This window comes from Melospiza melodia, chromosome 11 (genome assembly GCF_035770615.1).
Source record: "Melospiza melodia melodia isolate bMelMel2 chromosome 11, bMelMel2.pri, whole genome shotgun sequence".
NCBI lineage: Eukaryota > Metazoa > Chordata > Aves > Passeriformes > Passerellidae > Melospiza > Melospiza melodia.
Window position 1 is genome coordinate 24692086 of NC_086204.1, and position 27149 is coordinate 24719234.

General features: G+C 37.9%; 1 protein-coding gene across 5 annotated transcripts in view; it reads right to left on the reverse strand.

Moving 5' to 3' along the window:
• The window catches only part of LOC134423228 (BEN domain-containing protein 5-like), an 882906-nt gene that overhangs the window by 488748 nt on the left and 367009 nt on the right, over positions 1-27149 (reverse strand). The window lies entirely within an intron of this gene.

Genomic DNA, 27149 nt, shown 5'->3' on the forward strand with positions numbered 1-27149 from the left:
TGAAAAGAGTGAGAGGCATCGCTCATCCATGCTCTTCCAGTCCCACAGCAAACCATGCTGTGGACATTTTCTATCAACAGGGCAAGGAATGCTGCTTCTGATGTATAGCAGGTACCAAAGACTCACTCTCAGGCAGAAATGAATGCTTGTAAAAGCAATCAATGTTTCCCCTTGTGTAACCTTTGCTTACATGATCTAATCTCACATCAAACCCCTCATCTTAGCACGCGACTGAAATCTGCAAAATTAATGTCAATATTAATAAAGTTGTCGGTGCAGTGTGTTAGAACTGTGTGCAAAAAAACTGGCGTTGGTTTAGAGCAACTGGTACAGCACGAGCTTATTGTGAGTCTTTATTTCATTCCATGTAGGAAAGGAAATTTTCATTCCTGTAGGATTCACAGACTGGCTGTGACACCAACACTAAATATAACCAGCAGCCAGAAATAAGGAACAGAAAGAGCAGGTACAAAGAAATGGGAGGACTCTGTAAGAAGCTGGAATGAGGTTAGAATTCTTTGCATCTTTTCTTCAAGCATACTTATAGGGGGAAAGGAGTGGAGCTGGAACTGCTGGATAAGCAGACCAATGCTCCAGCCTTTTAGATCTGCTGTTCTTACAGCTCATTTAAAGCCTTGCCTCTATTCCCTGAATCAATACTCGGGCAGCTGTTTTGACAATCTCACTCTGGTGGTGTTTCTCCTGGAAGGATGGACAAAGGGGAGAGGGCAATCATCTCAACAAGGTCCAAGCCCTCAAAGGTTTCCAAGGCAGAAAGAAATTGAAATATCAGATACCAATTGCTGAGATTGGCATCACAAAACAGCACCTGGTCAAGGAACACTGGGTGACTGAGTCAGTGAGAGAATTCATGTGGCAAGACAAACAAGCTAGTGTTTATAAAAAATATAGACCAATTTAAATATATAGTTTCCTGTTATCAATTAAAATTTCATCCTTAAATACCCACATAGACAACACTACAAAAATCTGAATCCTAAATAGATCGAATAAAAACTGGATACAAATCACATCTGAAGTACGTATTCCTTCTTCCTCTCACCTTTTGTTCATCTAGGAAATGGAAATTTCACAATCAAATGATTTCATAAAATGCAAGTTTCATAAAAGAGTTAAAAAACAAGTCAGATAAATGAAAGCAGGTACTACTCCACCTCCCAGAGTAAACACACTAATGGAGGGATAATTATTCCATTAAGACACAGGCTACAACAAGACAATGAAACTGAACATAGAAACATCAATTTTATAACTCACTGTGCTATAATTATTCTCTGGCTCAGTGAATGCATATACCCTTTCAGAAACCTACCGTGCCTTTCATCTTACATAAAGGATTAAATCTTTAACCCACACACAGGAAATACAGCCTTCTGTAACATTCCCATATTACTCCCTGCACACTGCTAGATACTGCTCATTTATAGTAAAATCTGACTATTTGCAACATCTGAGGAATGTTGTCCAAATGGCTTTTTTTCACATATGTGTATGTATCTCTGACCTGATTACATCTTCCTCAACTACACACCCAAGAGTATAATACATTCCTAAGCAGCTAACGAAACTATTCATGGGGAAATCTGGGAAGAATTCAAAGATCTTTAGTGTGAATGATAATTATGATGTATAATTGGACGACAAACATATTTCCCTTGAAAATCCAGGAACAGGAATGACCCCTTCCGAATAACACAGTACAAGATATCTAAACGCATTTTCCAAGCAGCATTCACCCAATTAAAATTACAAACACACACACAAAAAAGAAACCAAATTAATGTGATATAAGAGTTTCATTCATATCTACTACAGCTCTACCTGAACATAGACCAATGTGCCATTTACACATCAGATACTCTCAGTAATATTCTGCTCTTTCTCCATGCATAGGACACTCAATACTATGAAGAGGAGTTTATATGTATAGGGAGATGGAATCCAAATTAATCTAGCAGAAATTTGAACAAAATTCCTCCTGTAAATTATTTGTGAGGTCTGCTTGGTAAACCATTAACCATTTTTTCTGTACTGTTCTTTCAAACACAGCCAGTGCTTTGTGCAGAACATACTGCTGGTTGTGTTTCATGTATATACGAAAATACTGATTTACAACACTTTTCTCTGCCCAAGCAATACCACATGAACACACACATCTGGTAAACTTGCTGATAACACTCACACAGAGAACCCTGTGAGTTCATTCTGAATTATAATATCTCTGTAAATCTGAGTAACAGCAGCAAGCAGAAAATCATTCAAAGGTTTTCCTGTAAAACACAAGGTTAGTAACCAACGGTCAACTTCACTGGGTTCCTTTATCCCTATCGAAAGTGAATCGTTGCCATGCAATTTGTTTGCCCTGAAGCTACAGAAACCAGGCACTGACTCCCTCTGCTCTGTCATTCCTGCTCCCATCCTTTCAGCTGGTAAAAGTGCCAGTTTAGTGCTATCAAATGTGAAGAATCAATATGCTGGCAGACACCAGTAGCACGTTGAGCCATCAGACCATAACAGTCTGAGATCAGTTTTATTTTTTTCCCTTTTGTCTTTGTGCTGCTTTTTCCCTACTGTCTTATCTGCAGTCACTGGATAGAAGCCATCTATCAATCAAGCAAAGTCTCAACAAGGTTTATTACTCAGCTGCTCAAAACAGGGAATATAGATCAGGCCTCATTATTATCACAGAATATGTTAGAATCTACTTTATTTTTGCAGTGATTCTTTCTCTTTGCCACATTAACCTAATGGCATAACTTAAATTGACCCACAGGCTACTGACTTACTGAGAAATGTAGCTGAGACTTCCTATAAATAAAAGGTCCCTGAACTAATTGGAAAAAAATAATTTGCAATGTCAGTAATACCCGTGGTCAGTATTTTATTTACCTTACTCAATTGTGTTTGTACATGTGCCTGCAGGAACTGATGGCCACAGACCATTTCTTTGAATTCTTGGAAATGTCTTCTCCCCAGCAATCAAAATTTATTATTCCCTCCATTCTAATGCAAAGCAGGTTGTTTTCCAAAACTGTTCTTACAGCAGAGAAAACTGAATGCTTTGTGTTTTCCACCCTCAGTAGAACTAATCCTGGAATAAGAGTTACCCATCTATTTATGTGCATCAGTGGATGTAGGCCACAGAGAGAAGAAGATTTGCAGAGGTGTGGAACTCGTATGTGAGCCAAACACCACCTCCACACTGGATTCTTCTGTCCTCATCTGTAATGAAGCTGATCATCTGAAGGATGAGTCAGCCTGGTACAAGGCTGGCACACAACAGCAGTTTTCCTTACTGCTGCATAAGGGACAGGAACTGGGTCTAATTTCTTCCCCCTTAAAATCCGAACTTTCAAAATTAGGCAATCCCATTGTAATTTTATCATAATTAAAGACTGAGGCGTACAGTGACAGTGCTGCTCTCTGAATTCACAGAGATTCATTCCGGGATTTCTTGCTATCCTGTAATTAGCACAATGAAGAACCTTGAAATTCACTTAGCAATTAGCAGTGATGAACAAAAATGAGTTGCCTTTAAGGCACTTAGGCCATATTCACACATCTTATTTTAAGAACCAAGCTGCCTAATTTCCACACCTGCAAACCATGCTCCTGGATCTGGAAGGATGATTCAGACATCTTAAGTTAGGACTGAAATTTTTTTTGTATCCAGAATCACACTGACACAGTTTGGATCCAAGTGCAGGCGCTGCTTTCCTCCCTGTTGCCAGTCACACTGAGTCCTACCCTGGTCTCTCATTCTAAATGTGAGATATTCCACGTCTAAAGGCTTTAAATCCCAGGTCAAATAGCAAGAGAAGCCAGCTAAAGGCCAGCTTTGCATGTCATGGCTGATGCTGTCCGGAAGGATTTCCAGGATGTGTCAGTATTAGACGTGTCAAAGAAGCGAGGAGAAATGCCCTGCATGTCAGGAGGCTTGTCAATAACTCTAAACCTGAGAGCAGGAGAAGCAGATAACCATAAAATGATGCTTTGCATATTCAACTGTTTGATAAGCTCTGAAAATGCAATTTAATGGCTCTGTACAAATGCCAAGGATTGTTGCTCTTTTAGAAATAAAAAGATTAAAAAACAATATATATTGCATTATCCCTCTCCTGTGCCACCAAGGAATGTGCCAACCAATATTCCTCACAGAAAAGCCCTCATTCTTCACCTCACCTTTTGCAGTTTACACCTACTCTTGACAGCAAATATCTCTATGATTAAGCATATAATCCCATTTCTTTGTTGTGACGGATTGCTGACCAAATAATTAAAATATTTCTATTTTTTATTTTGGATCTGTACTTAAATAGGTGAAATCAGTAAGAGGCATTACTTTAATCCCATTGTGGTTTTAATTTGATTTACTTTATGCATGCTAAGAAGGTCTTTCTTCCACATCTTTCCAGAAACCAAGAACGATGAGGTGAAATCCTGGTTCTTTGCTTGGATTGAGACCCAGAATTCCTGCTGAGTGCAGGAACCACCCAAGTGCAAGAGATGGGAAATAAAAAGCCACTGGAATGTCTTCAATTTTGTAAAATTCAAATGGTTCTAGATGTTTGATTGATTGATGCATAAATTTTTTTTGTGCCATCTCAATGTCAGTAGATAAAAGAAAGTACATTAATGACAGACTAATTCCCCTTGTTGCTTTGTTGTTTTTTTTTTTTTTTTTTACTTGAGAAATGCTTATAATATGAAAGCATTTTTTAAAAAAGTATTTTTAGATAAATCAGTCTTCTATAAGGAACCTAGCTACATTTTTTATTTTTCCATGTACTTAACTCTGGTTTGTGAGAAAGAAGAACTTCTTCTGTTATCAGACTTTTTAAAAGTAAAGATAGCTTTCTATCTAACCTATTTTACATGTATTTTTATAAACCACTTAAAAAAATAGGAAAACCCTAATGTTCACTCATAAAAGTTCAGAGGACAAATAATTTTGGTTCACACTGAGAGCGAAGGCTGACCAGAGAGTTCCATGGCAGCCTGAGAAGGGAGACCACCACAGCATCCTTATTTAAAACACATCCTACTCAATCACACCTTCTTTATCACCATGGCACACCTCACACTGCAAAGTTTCACAAAAACTGCAACTGATCTGTGTCATTTATTTCCACTTGAGCCAATTAAAGAACAGTGATTGGAAAAGCATTCTCTGTAAATTATTTCCATTTGGACTACAAAGCTGGGCAAATCTGGAGTTTTGTGATAACCTTGTTTCAGTATTTTTAAGCAACTGATAGATAGAAGAGAAACAATACCAAACAGATTAGGGCATTATCTATCCAATTAAGAAAGAGAAAGGAACACTCCAGCCTTGGATGATTTGGCAAGTAATGCATTTGTGTGCATTTTCTTTTCCCTTTATTATTACAAAGCAATGACTTGGACCCACAACGCTTTATTGTTGTAAATATTAAGCACTTTACTTATAGATGGTTCAGCTTCATTTCACTAAACCATCTTCTATTCACCTCCTTAAATGCATGCAGGCATAGGGAGGAGGAACTTGATGATAAAGGTAAACATATTCACATATATTTTTGGCTTGGACCCAGAGGTCAGGTCTTGCTGCCTCTCAGTACAATGGAATTTTTTCACTGACTTCAGTGAGAACAGGATTGGACCACTGGGCTACAAACACCCCATCCCAGCATTGTAATGAAACAGGGACATAAGACTCTGATCAGTGTGTTCCTGCACTGACTGGTGGAAGAGCTGCCAGCTGTCATTCAAAAAGAAATTTCTCAGTCGAAATTTAAGCCACAATACTAAGTAGATGGTTCTAAAACTTTAGGTGTTATCAGTGGATTTCAAGTTACCTGATACAGATACAATGTGTTACAGCAGAACAAGAAATCACCTATTGCACCTGGGTATGCCAAAGTACCTTAGAGCATATCTCAGCTTTAACCAAGAAACTAATGAAGACTTTGTGGATGAGGAATGGGTCTGAGAAACAGCTTACTCTTTATATTATCTTCCTCTGTGACCATGGGAAAAGCATTCATCTTGTTTACTCCATCTTTAAAATCAGGCTAAAAATATATTATTCATCTTTAGGCAGGGCTGAGTTATTGATGGCAATGGCTGTGTAACTGTTCACCATTATTTATTATTATCAGAACTGAAAGCTTTGCAATGGATCAGACAATAAAATCTAATAATTTCTGTTTATCAGCGAGCCAAGCTAAACAGAACTTGATTTTCTTGTAACAAAACTAACGTATCTGTGCTTTCCCTCTCTTTCTCAGGTAATCCAATGATTGAATCCTCCTACATTTAGAAAAGCTATTGAGAAAGTAAATGTGCAGAAAGTTTGCCATGGAAACCTATTGGACTGTAAACCTGGACTTCCTGGGTCTTTCGACTTTAATTTTTTTCTCATATACTACAAAAGAGATTTTGAAAGCTGACGTCAGTAGTTAATCACAGTGGCATCTTCTGAGCATCATTTTGTATTCCAAGAACTTTACTGTGTTAAACTCCATCTAACCCATCTGCAACCCATTCCCAGTGAATCAGAGATCAATCCCTCTGACACCAGGAAAGCCTTCACCCCACGCTCTGCAATTTGCAGGGGCAGCTGAGGCAAGTTCTGGAAGGAGCTGAGGAATTAGCAGTTAGAAGGAAACACAGAAAACGTGTGCCCAGTTGCCAGTCAGAGAGTCAGACATCTCCAGGTTAGAGTTATTTCACCTTGAGCCCTAGAAAATCAAGATAAGAGTTGAAATTGCACATTTCATAGTTTTTTTTTTCTAATACAATGCAGTTCACTTTCAGAGGTAGGAGGCTCATTTAAGAGGGTGCATTACTGCAGAACTCATGAGCACAAATATTTCTGAGCTAACCTGATTTATTTAATGGAAAATAGGTTGGTGCAATGCAATCGTGCCATCCTTAATCAATGGATCTCCCATAGAAACTCCCTTCTCATTTCCCTCCAACACAACAGCTCCAGAGGAAGCAGAATGTTGAAGAAAGAATGTGAAAGATCTCTTGACTGTGTTTGTTGCAATTTCATAGACAGACTGATGGCAGTGTGAAGCATTTATGTCCCTATAAAATTAGTGCTTAGAGCTTCTAAAATATTACTGTTTTCCAACACAGTTTATATTTTTTTGACTTGTAGAAGTTATAATCAAGATACCCTATGGATCTTCAGTAATTAATGAGATACAGAAATCAAAGGCTACTGAAGCACCACAATTTGGTATATTACATTATTTATGCAAGCTAAGAAAAAAAATATAAATTTGCTCTTGCTGGATGACTGTCACTAGTGGACATGTAACTCACAACATTTTGTCTACCTCCATGAATGATTAATTAAAAGAAAAAATAGTTAATCAAGATAAACTTCTACACCTAGCTAACAGAGAACTGAAAGTTTATCATGTCTAAATATGTTTCTCATACATTTACTGCAAATTAGTTTTTGAAAGTGAATTTCAAGGTCTGCTGGCTCCAAGGTTCACTAACTCAGTTTTCATTAAGTTTTCACAAATGATCTACTGTAGCATTATTCTTTTATAGTAGTGGAGATTTAAGGCCCAGTATGAAAAGCAATTATACTGTCAGAAAAGTGTATTTTGACTTATTAAAATATTGAAAGGTTTTGTGAAACTATTTATTTTGGTCCTCATTTGGAGGGCATGTTGACAGTGTTATGAAGAAAGTCTTGTTTTGGGTTGTATCTCTCATTTTACCTCCTTGTTGAAAACTTGAGATAATATTACTTAGAAGTTATGTTAAATACTTGTGTAGGCAATAAATACAAAGTGATTGTGGTTCTGGCCTGCAGTTGGCCCACTGGACTTATTGTGCTTGATCTGTTTTATATTAATTATGCTTATGTGTTAGTTAAAAGTATATTAATTTTATTTCTGTAAATACTGAAGATGTTTAAAAGAAAATCTGAATATTTAGCAGTCTGATGAGTTACATGAGTCATATCAAGAAACAATTTTGTCCAATTTTCTTGGATCACTTGTTTCAACTGCATTGCATTAACTTTTTCCAATTACCTCATTATCTGGCAGAGTGTTATTTTTATATCCTGTTTGAGCACTATTCATCTCAAATAACTGACTTGGAGAGCAACCACAATGCTCTCTTTTGGCAAAAGTCTGGGGAAAGCTTAAAATATGAGGAAAGGATTTACCCTCCAATTGTTTCATGGCACCGAGGAATAAATTCAGCTGTTTGCCTCTTGACTTTCTATCCAGAGCAAGTGACTAAGAAGTATTTAAGGAAAGGACAAAAAGTAGGTGATAATTGATTCAACTTAACCCTTGACCTTGTTACACAAAAGCCATTGTTCAAGACACAAGAGGAAGAAGAGATGACATTACTACTTAGTTACTTCTAAAAGTCAATGCCTACACAGGCAACAGAAAATAAGGGGGTTTTTTCTGCCTCTAAAAATAATAGTACCATGTAATTTCTTTTTTACCCATCTCAATTAGATTACTTCAATTACTGTGTACATTAGTCATGAAAAAGAATAACTTCCAAGTTTATCATTTTTGCCTGGCTTTGTCCAATTGTTTAATCATGTAGATTGACATGAAATTCTAGGAACTACCAGAAAGGAGCTGGTGGTTTTCTTCGCAGGAATCTCATTATGTCCAAGCCAAAAAAACAACAGTAGGTGTGAGATGAATGTATATGCTAATGCAAGGCTTGTAGGAAATAAGCAGGAGGAACAGGATGTGTTAAACAACTAATAAAAACCTTTTTTTTATTAGCAGCAAGACTTGGAGAAATTATGCATAGAATTATGTGTAGAAAGGTGTCTGGGGTCTGATTAAACCCTACAGAAAGGAAGAGGGCAGTGAAAGGAGGCATGGATCAGATGACATCTTTTGAGAAGGGAAAGGCAGAGAAGAGTAACATAAAGACAAATAAAGGCCTACTTTCAAGACCAATAACCTCTGTGAGCTGCAGGGTTAGATAGCACAGGACACAAGTGTAAACCTATTAATGACACAAATACAAGTCATGGCACCATGCAAGAAGTGTGCTCATTTTAGTGAGAGACGAACTTGGGGAAATCCCAAGCTCCCCAGTGACCTAAAACACAGAAAGAAATGGCACAGAACATGAAAATACATATTACAAAAGTTAAGAAGTAGGCTTTGGAGAATGGATAGAAATAAAAGGGCCAGGATACAAAGTGAGATATAGCAAGGAGGTCCAGAAAATTCCCTATAGGAACATTTTCTAAATTCAATAACAGTAGAGCTAGATCAAGAACAAATTGCTCACTATTACATACAGAAGAAAAACTAGCAGCAAACATTAAGATTGCTGAAGTATTTAAAACCATATTGTTCCAGCCTCCCTGAAAAGTTCAATTATTAAGAGAAAGTTGTGCTCAGAATGCAAGCTACACAGCCCTTTGACTTCCCTCAGCAGAGATCTTTGGCTCTTGCACAGTTTTAATACAATAAATGCAGTATGGAAAGCCATAAAGTTATTTCTACCAAATAAATGTATTCACAGTACCATAGCATTGTTTTCATTTTACCTTACAGCCACTTGCAAAACAATGGCCTCCACACCACAAGCACAGGAAAAATTCAGTTTGAAGTCATGTCGCATGGTACTGACCCTACCAACTCCTGGTTAAATGCTGACACATTGAGATTTTGCTATTTTATTGATTTCCCTTAATTACATTGATTGTAGAGGTTATGCACTGTTATTGTTTAAGCTGTAAATACTCATTACATCCATTAGGATCGTTACTTTGAGAAGTGAAGAGGAAGCTCTGTAATAACTACAGAAAAAAAGTTTTAGTTATAACTTATGGTACTAGAAACAAATTGCCAATAGGATCCAGTTCTTAGGTGTTAGTAATGAGTCTTTTCATCAACAGAGTTAGCTACTAATTAAGCCTCCAAGCTCATGGTCTATTAGCATACTCTCTCTAAATGCATTGATATTCTAGCACACAAGGTAAGGGATTTATTTTCCTAATTCTAAAAGCTAAGGGGCTGTTCCCCTTTTGACAGGTTTACAAAACTCTTCATATTTTTAATAGTTCTACATGTAAGATCTTGCACTGCAAACAACCTAATTAGGGCTAAAGGAACAGATACAGATTTAAATAAGTTAGTGTGGATTCTTTATAATTAACTTTCCATGAGTTCTCCTGGCGTTTTCCCAGCATGATGTGGCTTTCTCCTGGCTCTTCACTTCTACATTGTCCGCTCCTCCAAAAGCCATAGATCATTTCCTGTTCTGCAGCTGAAATAGCACAGCTTCAAAGGCTGTGACTAACATCATTTAAACCATTATCATTTTTTTACCCAACTATTATTAAACAAATTGATTTCCCCCCAGTCTCCGTGATAAAGAAAATCACTCATTCATTTTGTGTGTTCTTGGAAATCTATGTTTCTTCTTTAAATCACATAATAGCAGGAATTAGGAAAAATGATCATTTATCTGATGTCAGTAAGTTGGGGAAAGCTATTACATTTGTCATCATGCAGGAAACTGCCATTACATTAGGCCAATTTTTGCAACTAATATTTTTTGATTCATTCACTACTAAAAAATTGTAATTGTCTTTGAACCTTTTTAATTGTCCCACTGGAAATAAGAATACTTTGGACTGTATCTGATGTGACTTAAAAATAAAATTTTTGTTTAAAATAATCTCTTCATGTTCCTCATTGCAAAAAAACTTTTCTAGACAAAACAGACAGGTTTTGAAGATGGGAAATGTTAGCAAGATACTAAAATACTTTTTCTTTTTTTTTTCCACCTTAAAATCTAAGGCACTTGCCCCATAAGTGTGGCATAGAGACTGAATGATCTGCCACGTGTCATGTTCCATCATCCCACAGTCCTTGTCATCCCCTCATTGCATATTCTGCCTATGCAGTAGGACTGAAGTGAAAAGGATGATGGTGTTTTTGCCAGCCATAAAGTCTGCATATCTCCACAAAAATCTTTTGTAAAAGGATATAGAAAGTAATACAATGACATCTGTGATGAATCTGGGTAGCCATGTGAGAAATACCAAGCTCAGCACACATTCTGGTAAGAAACAGCTGATATCTGTTCCCATTTAATAGAACTACTCTTGCTATAGAATAAACAAAGTTTTTATTTATTCTGCAGTTAGTTATATAAAATCTTTTCATGTGAGTGCCTGCTAGCAGAATCTGAAGAAAGCAGCCAATCCTGTTCATTTTCATGACAGATGGTATAAAGTAGTGTTTAAGGCACTGGTGGGAAAATGGAGAGAGAGATTTTAATCTTGAATTCCCCACGGTGCTGCAGTACAGCCTGTAATTCCAGCTCACTGCTCTGTGCCTCTGTTTACCTTTTCCCATTTCTACATTTCAGAAGGGAGCTTTTCTCCCTGGGTACAATCATCCAGTGCCTGCAGGAAAAGGCCACAGTACCAGTGAGAGCACGAAGCAGTGTCCCAGGACCAGCAGTGCCACCAGTTTTATGTAAACCTCTTATTTACTCCATAAAAGCACTGCAGTGTACAAACAGGATGCACTGAGAAAGGCTCCCTGGTAGAGATTTTCTCTCTGAACTGTTGTTTTGCCACATAACAAGAGCTTTAAGATCACTGAAAGGGTTATCTGAATTCCATGGCTAGTAAATGAGCGAGGTTTTTGGCAGTAAATTCATGCAAAGCCAGGGCTGCTGAACTTCAACAGCTGACACTGGCTTCTGCAGGTGCGAAATCACAGATGGTTACATGTCATTACTGCCACAGAAGTGCTACTGAATTCACTAACATTTGCCAGGCTGTGCAGAATACTGTACACACAATATGCTATAGGATTCAGGCAGCCCTGGACACCACATATTCAGGATACTCCTCTGTGCTCAGTAATAAACAAAATGATTCAATGTGTAGGTCCTATATTAACATCCATATCTTTGTTCTTCAGACTTCACCTTCTCCTTTTAAAGAGGATTACAGTTCACACCCAAGAGGGCCTGGTTTTGTGCACAACAAATGGCAAGGTCAAATTAGACATATATAAAGCTTTAGTCTCCAACATGGTGTCCCTGACACTGTGTTGTTAGGGATGAGAGTTTGGCCAATCATCAATAACAATTTTGTCCTTGCTTTTCCTCCTCCTGCTGCAGGAAACAAGCCCCAGGCTACTGCAGGCACTTCATACACTGGGACAGAGCAGGCTCAGTAATTCAGGACCTATTATTTAGCAAGAGAATGGGCTGTGATCCTTCTGATCCTCCACAGAAAATAACACAGAATCCAACAGGACCTTATGTTTGTAACAGTCAGCTCACACCTTCTCATTGATTTAAGTTCTCATTTTTCTGTCTCCCTTTAAGAGGAATTTTTTTATATTGAAATTGCACTCAGGGTAATAACCAATTTACAACTTTTTTCACATTCCTATTGCAGACAAATAGATTGTGATCAGAAGTGTTTTAAAACCACAATTCTACTAATGCTATCTACTTGACAAATTGCCCATAATACGTGAGAAAACCAAACAAAGTCATACTAATCCAGACTTCAGAGAACAAAAGTATCAGCTATGGCTCATTTTGTAGTTCATTTTGCTTCCACTCAGATACTTAGATCCTTATCCTTAAAATGGAACAGAGATGAAGGACAAAAAAATACTGAGAACTCTCTGTTACTTAAGAGGAGCTTTACAGATTGACCACTAAGTTGCAGGTGTCCAGAGGGCAAAATCTGGTCTTTATATATTTTCTGAGATAGAGAACACTTGCTGTAATGGGAGATTATAGAAGTGGAAAGAGGTATTACTTTTTTTTTTTCCCCTAAAAGATAGTGGAGAGTAACTACAGGCTAAGAATTCTCCTTTGCTAACCTGTCTAAAATACAATAATTACACGACAGAGTAAAAGTGATCCTGTGCCAACAGAAATCCATGGCAGCTAATCACACTGCTGTATGGCTGACCACGTACTTAGTGATATAAACAAATTAATTCCCAAAAGATAGCTAATCCAGCTTTTCTAGCCCCCTAGTAACATTGTGGAGCCTGTGCACTAATACCTAACAGCATGTACTTTATATCATTTGGTGGCAACTTTTCCATTAACTGGCAACAAAGGACTTTTTTATTTGGATTTAGAAATTCCCAAAGCAAATTTCTGAAGGGCAAACTTACATAACACCATTTAATTTGCAATGATTCCAGATCCCAACAGTGTGAGAGCTCCTACTGAAGCCTGTTCTGTTGCCTTTAACCAGAAATGTGATGGTTATAACAACAGACCAAACCAGCAATGTGCCTGCAATGTAAAAAAATATTTTTACAGATAAAAGATGTGATGAAAAAATGCACATTTATCCCACATTTTGGTTAGACCAGCATGGGGCTGAAGGAAAGGACACACAGTTGTCTAATGAGCTCTTGGAGCTGCTCTAAACAAAAAACCAACAAATTAACCAAAAAAAGGGACCAAAATCTCATTGCCTCATCTGCAAACCCCTGCCCTTGGTTAAATGGAGGAAGGGTCTGACTCCACCCAAGTTTCACCATCTGCTTCTGAGGGGCACAAAAAAATAACTGTTGTGTCACATTCCTATAATGATGCAGAAATTATTAGCTCTCATAAATTCAAATTAATAAAATAAAACAATCTCATATGATCCTCTCTCTTCCTTCCAAAATAAATAAGTCAAATTTATCTCAAAAGCTACTTTCCATAAGTGTCCTATTTTCCTTTTACATTATGTGGCAGCATTAGAATATCATTATTCTCTGAAAATGGATGTTTAAGAACACTTTGATAGTGTTTAAATTTTTTCCCTTTTTCTACTGATTTATTGTACATTCCAAAAATACCCTGGAGCAAAACATTTGTTTTGGTTTGGGAAAGGAAAAGTCAAAAATATATTTGCTATATTTGTCTCAGTCAAATCCAAATTTGAACTCATTCTTCAAGGTACAAAAAACTCCCAAGAAATGAAACAAAAACATATATACCCCTTACTTCTGTCCTTCTCCTTCGTTCTCTATATTGATACAGAATTTGTGTCGCTAGAGGCATAACCCTTTATTCCTGGAGTTAATTTTTTTCCTCCAACTGGTTATACTGATAAAAATTTAATATCATATTCTGAAGTCTTTGACTTTCCCTTGCATATCTTCATTCTTTGCGATTTCTGTTGTGGGCCCATATCTAACCTCCACATTCCTTTGCTGTAGGAATGTAGGAAATAATGAATATTTGCATAGTTAGTGATAAGTGATGAAAACTGGGACAGGACAGCTGCATAAATAATTCTAATTGTGAAGGAAAGTCTAATGACCTACCTGTAATTCACCCTGCACCCTGGTAAAGACACAGGGGCTGAAGTTAGATAAAGTTAGTCTAGGAATCCAAGTTAGAACAATAAATATTTAAAACATAGTTATTAGTGATTGTTAAAAATTCCTTTATACTTTAATAACTGTTTCTAATAGAAAGTTGCCTGTATCTTCAGTCCACAGATGGCTAACAAATATTTCTTAAGAAAAGCAGGGAATTCTTCTGATATATAGGTAACTGAACAAAACAAACAACTTAGCAATGAAAATTTTCCAATAGAACTTTCTGATACAAGTCCATATATTTCATATGTTACTCGGTGTGAATTCAAGAGCCTCCCTCTGCCATTTTGGGATGGTTTTGGTCTGCTGGGGGTCTCTGCCCCATTTGCTGAGCCAGTGTGAATGCCTCAGCTACTCAAGGGTATCTAAAGCAGTCCTGGAAAAACTTCTGAACAACTGAATCTTGTCTCAAATAATGCCAGAAAACTGGAGTTAAACAAGTGGAAGGAAGATCAAATAAAGGCGCTTGATGTCAAAGATGTTACACACTTTCTACTCTCCAAAACTGATAACCAAGCTGGGAAAATTCTCTCATTTAATTTATGATGAATGGTATTCTACATCCAACAAGGAAATATTTTTCTCACGCTTCTGACTCCATTTTCTGTCTTTGATTATCTTTTACATTGTCTGTAGCAGTGTTCCTTCATGATCAGCTTTCTGAAAATACCCTCTAAGGGGAAAAGACAAGTCATTCTGAAGAAGAGTTGCTCTCTTTGGACTAACTTTAACTGGTGTAAGCTGACACCATCTTCCATTTATCATCAGGTCAGAGCACACATATAAGCAGTTACTATGGAGCAGCTTATGCATTGCAAATTAACACCTCTGTTTAAATATCACTAATTTATTCACATGCTCACTCCCTTAATCTTAGCAAGAGAATTGCATTAGACTGCAACAGCCACAGAAAGACAAGAAATCAGTTATAAACAAGCCACATTCATATATAAGATTTTATAATATTTTCAAATACTCTTTTGACCTGCAATCCTCAGTATTTACAAAACAAAAAATTATACATTTCTAAAGAGATTGTTAAGAGAAAATTCCACTAGTACTTGAACGATTCAACCCCCATTCATCTTTCTACACACAAAATATATATTGGGGGAATGGTGCATATGGAAAGCATATGGACTGTGGCTAAAATGGAGCAAAACCACCTTTTTTGGTAAGAATCCTGTGTGAAGCACTCACATCTGCAGAGTAACAGTGATGGCCCTTTAACATATGCAAGTTATTCTCCCCTCTGAATTCAGCCAGTGGTTCTTTAACCGACAGACACCAGTAAGAAGCCGTGGCTTCATTCCCAGCAAATTCATCTGTCTCAGGGAGCAAAGGAGAATGTAACATTGGAATTATGCATGAGAACCAAGCATGGAAACTTATCTGGATTGACCAAGAAAGGAAAAATAGCCCAGACATATGGGGTGGTGTAGGAAAAGGCACAGATTCTCCTGTAGGAGCATGGCACTGCCAGAAGAGCTAAGCATAAACAGCCAGCTGAGAGCAAGAAATGCCTGAGAATGAAGGGCAAAATGAGCTGGGTAGGAGGGAGAAGAAACACCAAGCGGAAAATGAAGGGATTTGGTTTGGTTTAGAATGAAAATATAATCCAGCTCTTGGATTTCAAGGAAGAGGGTAGTAGAGAGTATCAAGTTAAGACAGCTAAGTTAAGGGTGTGTTTCATGAATTTCAAGGTTGTTCACTCTCCTTCAAAGAATCCAGAGAAGTTTATAGTGCAAGATGCTAAAAATATTTCTAGATACTAACCTAGCAATGCAGATCACATTAACATACAGCTTTGTAAGGAATGGTACATAAATTAGAACTATTTGCAAAGGAATGGAAATAATAAGCTCATATAGAATGATAAATGTGTGTTATTAATACTCTGTTGTCTTAATTGCAAGCCTTTTGTTCTCTAATACAGAATGAGAATATTCCCTGCAATACAATTATTCTCTTGATTGTTGGTTAGATTAGGATTTGCCACAGGGCTTTCTGCTTCACAAAATATTTTACTTGCATGGAGAAACCGTGAAAGGCAGGCAGATATCAAACAGTGAAGTCAAAGAAAACAGATCATGTTTGCTCTGTCATTCTTCCTTAACCATCTAACTGGTCATTTATGGATGGGAGTGCCTCCCACATGAGGAAGAAGTGAACAGGACTCACATGCTCAGTTCAGAATTTGATGGGTGGGTATTCGGTGTGCTATTCCAGAAAAAAAAATTATTTAAAAAATGGAAGAAAAAATTGTAAGGAGCCACTTTATTTGAGCCATTTCCAATTCCTTTTGGCCAAACCTGAAATAATCTTATTTGTTCACACACTGCCTACTGATAGAGTAATATGAACATCATGGAACTGGAAATACAAGTAAACAAACCTTTCTTTTAAGACCTTTATGACTCAGCAGGTCATGATTTTCCAATCACTAGGTGAGTCAGAACTAAGCCTGTGAAATGGTGTTAGAAAGTACAAGACTTGATCATCTGCAGTGCAAGAATCACTGTCCTGACCATCCTTGTAATTAAGTTATCCATTCCTGTTGTAATGGAATGTGTCCCAGCCAAATTCCCACTCTGGTACTTTCTCCCTGTCCCAGCTTGCTCCTGCAATTTCATTTGGGTGTAGAACTCAGTTTGTTCTGCCCTGAACAGGGAGCTGAGGCTGGGTGTGGCTAAATGCTGTCCTGGTTAATGTTTATTATGATGCCACTTTGAGATACTTTAGTGAAAAGCACAACAAAGAACAGGTCCCTGACTCCAGCCTGGAAGAACCAGATCAAGGGAAGATATTTGAGAGACAGATTGAGAGAACCACCCTGTGAGGTTTCCACCCAACCAAATGGAATCTTGCAGCATTTTTGACAGAAGCAGCAAGGTTGCAGGATGTGTGCATATCATGGCTTGTTGCTAATGGAGATTATTGTCCGTGTTTATTCAATCAATATCAGCATGTCTGAGGGGACTGGAAAGGCACTAATAAGGACACACATTGTTTGGGATAAACACAGAGCTGATTACAGCCACATCCACTTGGTTTGGAACTAAGATGTAAATGGGTATTTTCGAGAGGCTGATAGTGGCAAGTACAATTCACCTGGCAATGAGAGAAGAGGACAGAACCTTCTGGGCTCTCTGTTACTCCCAGAACAATCCTTGGACTCACCATGGGTCTGGCTCAGCTCCTGGCAGCCTCTCAAGCCACTGCATTGAGAATATTTAGTGTACAGCTACCCTCTGCAGCAGGGAATGCAGACACAAGCCAGGTAACTCACCTAGACATTCCTCTCCTATTGTGTATACCCAGGCTGCCAAATTGTGCAGCCTAAGAGACTGCAAGCCAACAAAGGATTTGTCACAGAGAGTATGTGCCATGGGACAATGAAGCACAGAGATGCTCAGAAGTTGGCTCTGAGATCACAGCTGGAAACTGAATGTAAATTACATTATGGAAGTCTATTGCACATCGACTTCAGATTTGATCAGAAAACAGAACTGTGTGATTGCTGCACAGTGAAGAAATCCTTTGAGAATATTCACACTGTTATTGTTTAAAAGATGAATGATCATATTGGCCCTCAAGAATGCCCTCACAGAAATAATCTGTTCAGACTTTTCAGTCAGATATGTGTATGCCATTTTAAGTGAGGAAAGAAACAATCTTGCCTCGATAGAGCTTATATTCTGACAGGAATGTCAGCTACATCACTAGGGACTCTGTCTAAAAAAAGGACTTGGAGGCATAAAATTGAAATCAGGAGGAATTTTGGTAGAGAAACCCAGAGCTGTGATCCCGAGTTGTGAACCTCAGCTGCCACTTGCATCCCATTCATTCAGCATTTTGTGGCTGTAAAGCTGACTAGAGACTAGCAAGTTCTGCTTTGGCACCCACTCAGAATTGCCTGAGTTTTGACAGAGCTGAGCAGTTTGGCTCTTAACCCAGTCAGGCAAAAGGAGACTTGGCATTGCTGATGACAAAGAAAACAGTTTTTGGAGAATTAAATGCATTTTTTCAATTTGCTGAAATAGAGTAATTCCAGTCATTAGCAGAAGTACAGAATGGCCTGACCATTGCATTTCAGACCTTGGTTTTTCTATGCACACAATGGTACAGCACATTAACTCTTCTGCTAAAGTAGCCCTGGATGACATTCCATCTGTACTATGATGGATCTCCAGTCACTTCCTGGAACACACTGGTGCTGTGCACAAAATCCAACTTTGTGCCTACATAGATTTTTTTTCAGATATAGGAACTTAGAAACCAAGAGCAAAACTGCATTCACATAGTACTCAAACTTTGTCACTATTTTCTCATCTTTCAGGAGATTACTGGTGACAATTGTCTCCAGGTCTGGTGGTGCTAAATACCTGCAGTTCCTGTGAAAGTTCAGTAGAACTGAGAATGCCTGATAATTTGACAAACTCTCACAGCAATTTTATACTTGCTGCCAACAGAATAATAAGGGAAAAAATAACATTTGGTATTTTCTTAGAACTTTGTCACAGAGCAGTATCTGTGAAGAAAAATAAATCTTGTGGTCATCACCCATAGGCAAGTCTGGAAGCTGATACCTGGAAATACTTTAAAAGCAATGACAAAATTTATTCACTTTAACAGTGCAGGACAGCACACATGAAAAGGTTGTTTAACTGTTTCCCTCTGAGTTGTAGCATTCAGATAGACACGATTCTGGAAGTGTTCAAAACCTGAAAAGCAGCCTCTGAGATCTTTGACAAGGTGCAGAAATACCTCAAAATAAGCAAGTCTTATCACCATAAAGGAAAATTGCACATGGCACAGCATCACCTCCTCTCAACCTCCACCTCCCTGGAAATCCACCAAGAGTGCTGAGGGAGAGGCAGAGGAAAAGGGCTGGGAAGGCAGGCAGGAACAACACCATTTGTGCAAGAAATGTTAGATTCCTCTCTCCTTTAAGCTTTTGCACGTAGATCCCTCACAGAGCAGGGAATGTTAAACACTGCTATAGACTAAATGCCATTCCTTGACTAACCTCAGAAGCTGAATGAAGCCAGGAGGAATTGCTCTCCCAAAAGTTGCAAAGAACAGGGAGTAAACAGAAATTCTTCCAAACCCAGGTAAGAAACCGAGGTGGCAGCAGACTCAGATGATCTTTGCTCCACCTGCTCATGGGGACTTTGCAGGTTCCAAGCAGGGAATTGTTCATTCCCAAGTTTTTGGTTGCATACATACAAGTACATATGAAGATAAAATATGCTATGTTCAAAGAGTTCCACGATAAACTTCCAACATTTCAACAAAACAGTTGGAGTAAAAGAATGAACTACAGTATTGCAAACTGAACAATGAAACAAAACAAAACAAAATCGCAAACAAACAAAAACCCCACAAAACACCAAACAAATGAAAAAAAAACCACCCCAGAGACAAACCCTAAACATATGGCAGTAGAATTCAAATACTTCTTTTCCCTTTATTCACAGCAAAATGCTTATATAGACATACAAGCTACAAATGTCACTGTCTAATGTACCTAATATGCAATATATGGTGTTATACTGTAATGGCTAAAACTTTCATCTTCTTCATGTAAAGATGAATGTACTCTTTAACTGGAAGAAGCAATCATAAGGAATGCATCACTAGGGCTATTTACTATTTGTTATTGGCAGTTCAACATTTCCAAGCATGTTTGGAAGGAATATTTGGACAGTGTATTCAGCAATTTTAAAGATTGTCCTGGTATTATTTACAGACTCCAAGCAGAAGTGTTATTTCTAATAATTTAAGGCACTGATCTCAAAATTCTTCTGTCTAACAGTTGTGCCTTGTCTCTCTCACAATACATACATTTTTTACCTCTCTTAAACCTGGTTATTCCAATCCTTATCCCATCACCCACTCCACTTTTACTAGTTTAAAAAATGCCTGTGGCACCCCAAATGCCACCAGCAGCACTCTGCTATTCATCCCTGCTCCTCTTCTGTACATTGTCTGCAGGTAAATATCACATTACTCCCAGGATTACAAATGAGCCTTTGGGATTTTTCAAATGGAGGAAAGACATTTGTGGGGAACAAAATAACACAATCCTTAATCTTCTCCCCTATAAAAGGAAGCCACAGCTTAACTTGAGACTGGTATAATTTTCTTAAATCTCTGCACCTTCAGAGGAGCAGTCATCCTCGGGAAGGTCAGCTCATCCAAGCCACCCCTGACTTTTTTATGTGATAAGCTCAGAACAACACATCAAACCTGAAATTCAGTGTAAATATCTATCATTTAACTGCTTTGCAACAACTCACACACAAGAAGTTCTTCCCAATTTGTCACACCAATGGCAGGCTCAGTTTAAGGTATGATGATGACCACTGAAAATTGCACCCTTTTGGCCAACATTAAGACAAAAGGTATTTTTAACAGACATCATTACCTGTTGAATTAATGTTTGCCTGTACATATAGGCTTATATGTGTGTGCCTATATGTAATTACATTTCACCCTCCCCAGCCTTTTCCTCTCTCACATTCCCACACATGCATCCTTGGAAAGGAGAAAAACCTTCTGTGTATTTTTATTGGCCTGTCAATCTGCTAACTTTTTTTTTCTCTTCCATAACTGGAATGTCATGTAGCATGTCAGTCCTCCTGCTTTCCCTTTCACCAGAATTAAGCACCCTGCATGACTGCAGAGAAAGCTGCTGGGGGAAAAGGCAATTTCTTTTCAACATTTAGATTTGATACAAGAGGTGCCATACATTGCCTATCCAGGAAAAGAGACACCAAGATCAAATCCAACATTTTAAATCTAAAGTATTCCATTTCCTGTCCTCTGTTAAAATACATACTAAGAAAAAGACACAGATTTCATTTGGTGGAGTGAAACCAAGCAGAATTCTTATCAACCTGGGAATCAAACCCAAAGCATCCATAACAGGCTTAGAAAAGAATCTTTGAAGTCTCACTTTAAAATTGACCCCTGAGGTTTTGGTGACCACCAAAATGTTACAGCATGAAATTTAGAAGACAGGGTTTATCACTGTTTCTTAAAAGTAACCAGCAGGTGATGCTTGCAGTGATGCTGCCATAAGGATACTCACTCACCATTCCAAATTTTCCTCTTCCATTCTGTTATTCCATCCATCCATCCCCCTCCCTCCTTTCCCTGAGCACCCCCAAAAATATAACACTTAAACTGGATGAAAAAATACAGTAACTAAAAAAGTTCCTATAATAAGCTGGGAACTGGCATGACTATCTGTCTTTAAGTGTGAGCATTCACAGCTCTGTTTCAAAACCTATTCAAACCTGGATAGCCTTTTGTGGGGACAAATGGGGCTGCTGCCAGTTTCCACCAAGTTATAAAATTTTCAGCGTCACAATAAATTGTGAGACAAGGAGAAGAGAAATTCAATTTAACAAGGAACTCGTAACTTTTCATTGAAGGAGTGCTCAATTGTGGGACAAGGAAGAAAGAGTGAGAGGTACAGTGTGCATCAATATCTTATCCCTTTCTTTCTGGGTTGTCCTTGGAGGCTTGTCCATAATTTACTTTCCCAGGGGAAATTTAACACAAGTGTAGCAATTTTTCCTTTCATCCTCCTGATGGACTGAGCTAGCCTCAGAAAAAAAGGAAGGGGTAAAAAAAGAAGGAGAATGGGAAGATGCACAGATATTGTTTACCCTGCAGATCATGTAGTATTTTTACCTTCAGATGTACATATTTTGATAGTAGTGCCAACTGTGCACACACACACGCACACGCCAGGGCAGTGTGATCAATGGCAGGGGTCAATAATCCCATTTCAGAAGCAGTTCTGCTGCAGACTGAAATGAAACAGAGTAAAGTCTAAAGTAATGAAATGTGACAGAGCCACATTCACTGCCATCCTCCAAATATGGGGAGAAATACATTTCTACACGAGGAAATCCAAACTGTCAAATTAGCTCCACTCATATAATAAACAGGGCTACACGTGGCATCATCCTTAGAATTTGCCTTCTCCAATTAACTGTAATATGATCTCACAAAGTCGGATTTTTGTTGGAGTATGAATGACTAACCTTCAGGTTTCCTTGTGAGCAAATAGCCTATCTCATTAGTTCACAATATTAATCAAATCTTTTATTCCCTCTTTATATTTGCTGTATCACAGTGATACTATAACTTCTTCAATTGGTTAAATCAAAAAATGATCTATAAACAATCACAGTGCCTTTAGTACCATAATTGTCAATGCATCTCATTACGTTGGGCAGGGCTGGTGACAGCTGGCAAATCTGTCTTTGATCTATGAGCAATCCCAGGCCTGGCTGAAGCTGCCCCTCAGTCAATATAAACGTCAGAAGCAATAGCACTGTGTTGTAAAGTGTGATCTCAGAAACAATGGAGCCTCCTTCCAGAGCACTGGGCAGATCCAAGGCTGCGAGCATGCCTAGGGGTCTCCCTGTGGCAAACTGTGGGTATGAGTGCAGCAATATCAATTTGGTGGAACTGTGCTCCCCTGCAAAGTTCTAGCCTAGAGGAATAGGAAAAGCAGCAGAGCAGATATTTAGGACTTTTACTGCTGGAAGGAAGCTGCACAGAGATGGGTGTTTTCTTGTCCTGTCTTTGGGTTTCCCCCATGTCATAAATAAAGTTAGTTATGGACAAAATAGATTGTTTTGTGTAGCTCTATATTAGCCATTTACTCATCCTAATCCACCTTTTCTGTCCTACCTTTCCTTTTCCCAACTTCTGCTTCTGGAAAGGTGACTTCCATTTCTATAAAATTAAAAATCTCAGTACAGACAGGAAGTGTAACTGATGTCTGCAGCAATAATTTCATGGAGCTTTTGACTTATTTCCAATTGCCACTAGAATTTAAAAATGGATAATTCCATTAATTTAATAAAGTATAAGTTCAGTTCAGGAAGTGCTAATTGAAGAAAATTCCCCAGAAGTAGTAATTAAAGAATGAACATGTGATGCAGATGTTTTTGATGGAAATCCCAAAAAATAGGTATTACCTAAGCCAGTCCAATCTCTGAATTGAGAATCTAAAAGAAAAGGTGGACGTACTACAGCTGTCATATGTGGCCAGCAGAGAGCTGGAGAGGTGACAGATGATGAAGAGCAGGTTAATCATAGAAAACTGGTCACTGTGTTATTTGGACCACTTCAAAGTCTGTGGTCTAGATGCAACGAAATATGGGAGTATACATTTATGAATAAAAATATCTACAGAACAAAGGAACTACACATCTGGTAGGGATAAAAGTAAAAATCCAAATAAGTGTGTACATGAGACACATACATAAAGAGACATCAAGGGTAACAAAAAACACTTTATAAAAAAAAACCACTTTATAAACAAAAAACACTCCAGTAAGAGTGATATCAAGGGAAAGGCTACTCTGCTCCTTAAGAAAGAAGTGAAACATGATGGATGATGGCAAAAGACTAATGAATATCTAATTTTTTCACCTCAGTCTCTACTATAAGGTCAATCACAATCATGTATCTATCACAATTAATTTCACTGACAAAGGGCCAGACTTGAGCCTCAAATAGGGAAGGTACAATATTTAGAGTACTTAGATAAGGTGGATGTTTTTAAACAAGGTGAGTCTAATGAACTTCATCTACCAGTACTTACAGAGCTAAATGGGAATCTCAAAGTCAAAGTCTCAGGGCTTATTTCTGAGAACTTAAAAAGGACAGTGGATGATAAACTGGAAGCCCTAGGAAAGGGCCAGTGTAATGTCTACCTTTAAAAAGTATTTTAAAGAAATAGGCAAGCCAGACAATTGTAAGCCAATCAGCTTATCTTCAATGCATGGAAAAATACTGAAACAAAGAGCCCAACCCTTTGTGAGTGCCCGGAAGGCAATGAGAACATGTATAACATCCAACATGGATTTGTCAAGAGCAATCATGTCAGAGCAATCTAATTTTCTTCCCTGATAAGGTAACAGGCCTTGTGGACAGAGGGAAAGCATCAGATGTCATTTGTACTCTGGACTCTTTTTGATCCCCTTCCCCACATCAATCTTCTAAGCCAACCATGGAAGCACGATTCAGATGGAAATAGTACAAAGTGGCTGCAACACTGATTCAGAAAAAACATGCTTGGGGCGTGATTAGCAATGTTCCTATTGACCTGAAATGCTACCTCAAGTGACAATCTGGATGAGGCCCTCCTAAGTCTGGTAACATTTAGGATTTTGATTAATGACCTGGAAAATAGCATCACATACACACTTGCTGTGACAATATCCTTCTCAGAGGCATTAAAAACACACTGGATTTATAATGACCAGAATTCAGAGAAAACTTGATGAATTTAAAGATCTGGTTCGGAAGCCACAGTGCTTGTTTAGTAGGGATAAATGTAAAGTACTTCACTGAGCCAAGAAAAATTAACTACTTGGGATGGAGAACCACTGACATTGGTAGCCATTCTGTAGAAAATTAAAACTTACTGTGGATCACAAGCTGGATAATCCATCAACAATATCACGCTGCCCCAGTAAAGATGAATGTCCTACTGCAATGGATAAATTAGTTCTACTTTGTTTGACACAGAAGAATCTTTCTACTCAGCACCAGGAAAGCTGCAGCTGCATTTTATTTGATCCAGTCTGAAGAACTGCACCTCCAACAACTGAAGACCAACTTGTGATAACCCAGAAGAAATTTATGATTTAGGGAACACAAGTAAGAATTGAGGTTGCTAAAAAAACAAACAAAGAAAAAAAAAAAAAAAGAAGTACAGATATAAATAAAATGCTGCCAAAATCTAAAAAAATAAAAACAAGCCAACAAAAAAAAATTAAGGGGGGAAAAATGAAAAAGAAAGGAAAAAAGCCCCAAACCACAAAACTGGTAAACAGCTCTTTGTGCTGATGTTAGATAGGGCAAGGCAAAAATGACTTAAAGAGCAGCCAGGGAGACTGAGGCTAGATTTTAGGGAAAAAACTGTCAGGCAGTAAAAAGCAATAAACAGTAGAGAAGACAGATTGCCTGTGGAAGTTCTGGAATACTCCTGGAAAAAGCTGTCAGAAATAACACAGAAATCCTTCCAAAATAAATGTGGATCTTGCCACACTGAAAGGGTGATCCAGGCTGCCCAAAGGTCCTTCCCACTGGTGTGATTCCACGAGCCCTACTGAAATGTCCCAGAAATCAGATCCTTGCACATCATGTTTGGGAGCAGTGAGCAAAATTAAATATCTAAATTTTTACAAATAAAGTATTCTATAAAGCTGAATGGAATGATGGAAATTTAGAACCTATATTTTAAAAAAAGATGTTGAGAAACTCAAAGACACAGCAAGAAGCCACAGGAAATACTTAAGGGGGGAATATATCTTGACATGAGACTCAAATACTACAAAGTGCTGCATTACAATTACCATTAACTTCCCATCTCTATCCCCCCCCGTAGAAGCAAATGATTTCTTAATCTTGTAGCAAAAAATTAGCTACCAGAGGAAAAAAAATTACATAATCCAAGATTAATTCAACTCAAAAATTAGATTTATGTTTTTAACAGTGAAAGTAATCAGACACTGGAACAAATTACCAAAGGAAGCAGTAAATACTCTGCTTCCTGATGCCTTGAAATCAAGACTGGATGCTGTCCCAAAAGACAGACTTCAGTCATACGTAGGTTAAAAGTTCAACCCAAGGCAATACAGGTTTAATTTAACAGTCTGTGATGTCCTAGAGGGATCCCACAACTGTTCAAAGTCCAGGAATTAATTTAAAGTGAGCCTGAACTTCTTTTCATCTGAACAGGAGGGTCCCTACACCCAGAGACTGGTGTTGCAGCCTGAAGTGTCATTGTCTCCACTGCCATGGGGTATTTTCATACACTGGGCTTCTTTTTCATAGCCCTATGAACTCAGAAATATCCTTTCCCAACAGAAAGTTGGGAAATGAAAAAATTATATTTTAAAATATAATTTTAATATAATAAAAATATGATATATAAAATATCATATAATATATAAAAATATATATTATATAAATATATGGAATATACATAAAATATAATACTCACCCTCCCAAACCCTCAGAACTTATTTTGCTCAAACAGCAGAAAATGAAAAGTTCTAGAAATCCAAATGGGTAATTTGTGATATGTTTCTCTTTTTCAAAACTTTAAGAATCTGCTATTTAATGCCTTATTTAGTCTGTAAAAGTTCTGCCTGCTTTAAGAGCAAAAGGATTAATGGTTTCAAATTCCAGCGTGTTGACCTTTATTCAACATTAAAATGCTTATTTGAGCATTCTGCCATGGTACCAGTAAGCCTCTGTCTAATGAAAATTGTAAGGGAAAGAAAGTTTAACTCCCATATGCCCACAAATAGAATTATTTTGCATTAGGAGGTTTAGGGGATCTTTTGTGCACACACACACACAGAGGTAACATTGGTGCAAAGCGCACTACAACCACAGAGTACACATGCTGCTGCTCTGGCTGCAGGCTGAATGTTACAGCAACATTAATGATGATGAAGAATAAAAATGGTTAGGAGCTCCTGCTCCCAAGTTATTGCCCTGAATTATTTGTGACAGCAAATAATTTGAGGCAAAGTCAAACAAAAGCAAATCATACCAGTTGCTTCTGAAATAAATTACAGAACTTCGCTTCCAAACACCAAAAAAGCCTGATGGAAACCGAAGAAGGAATTTGCATACCAGGGTACAGGGCGTGTGCTAAGAGAGCAAATCAAAGTGGGGAAGGGGAGGCCAAGGTGGATTTTGGGT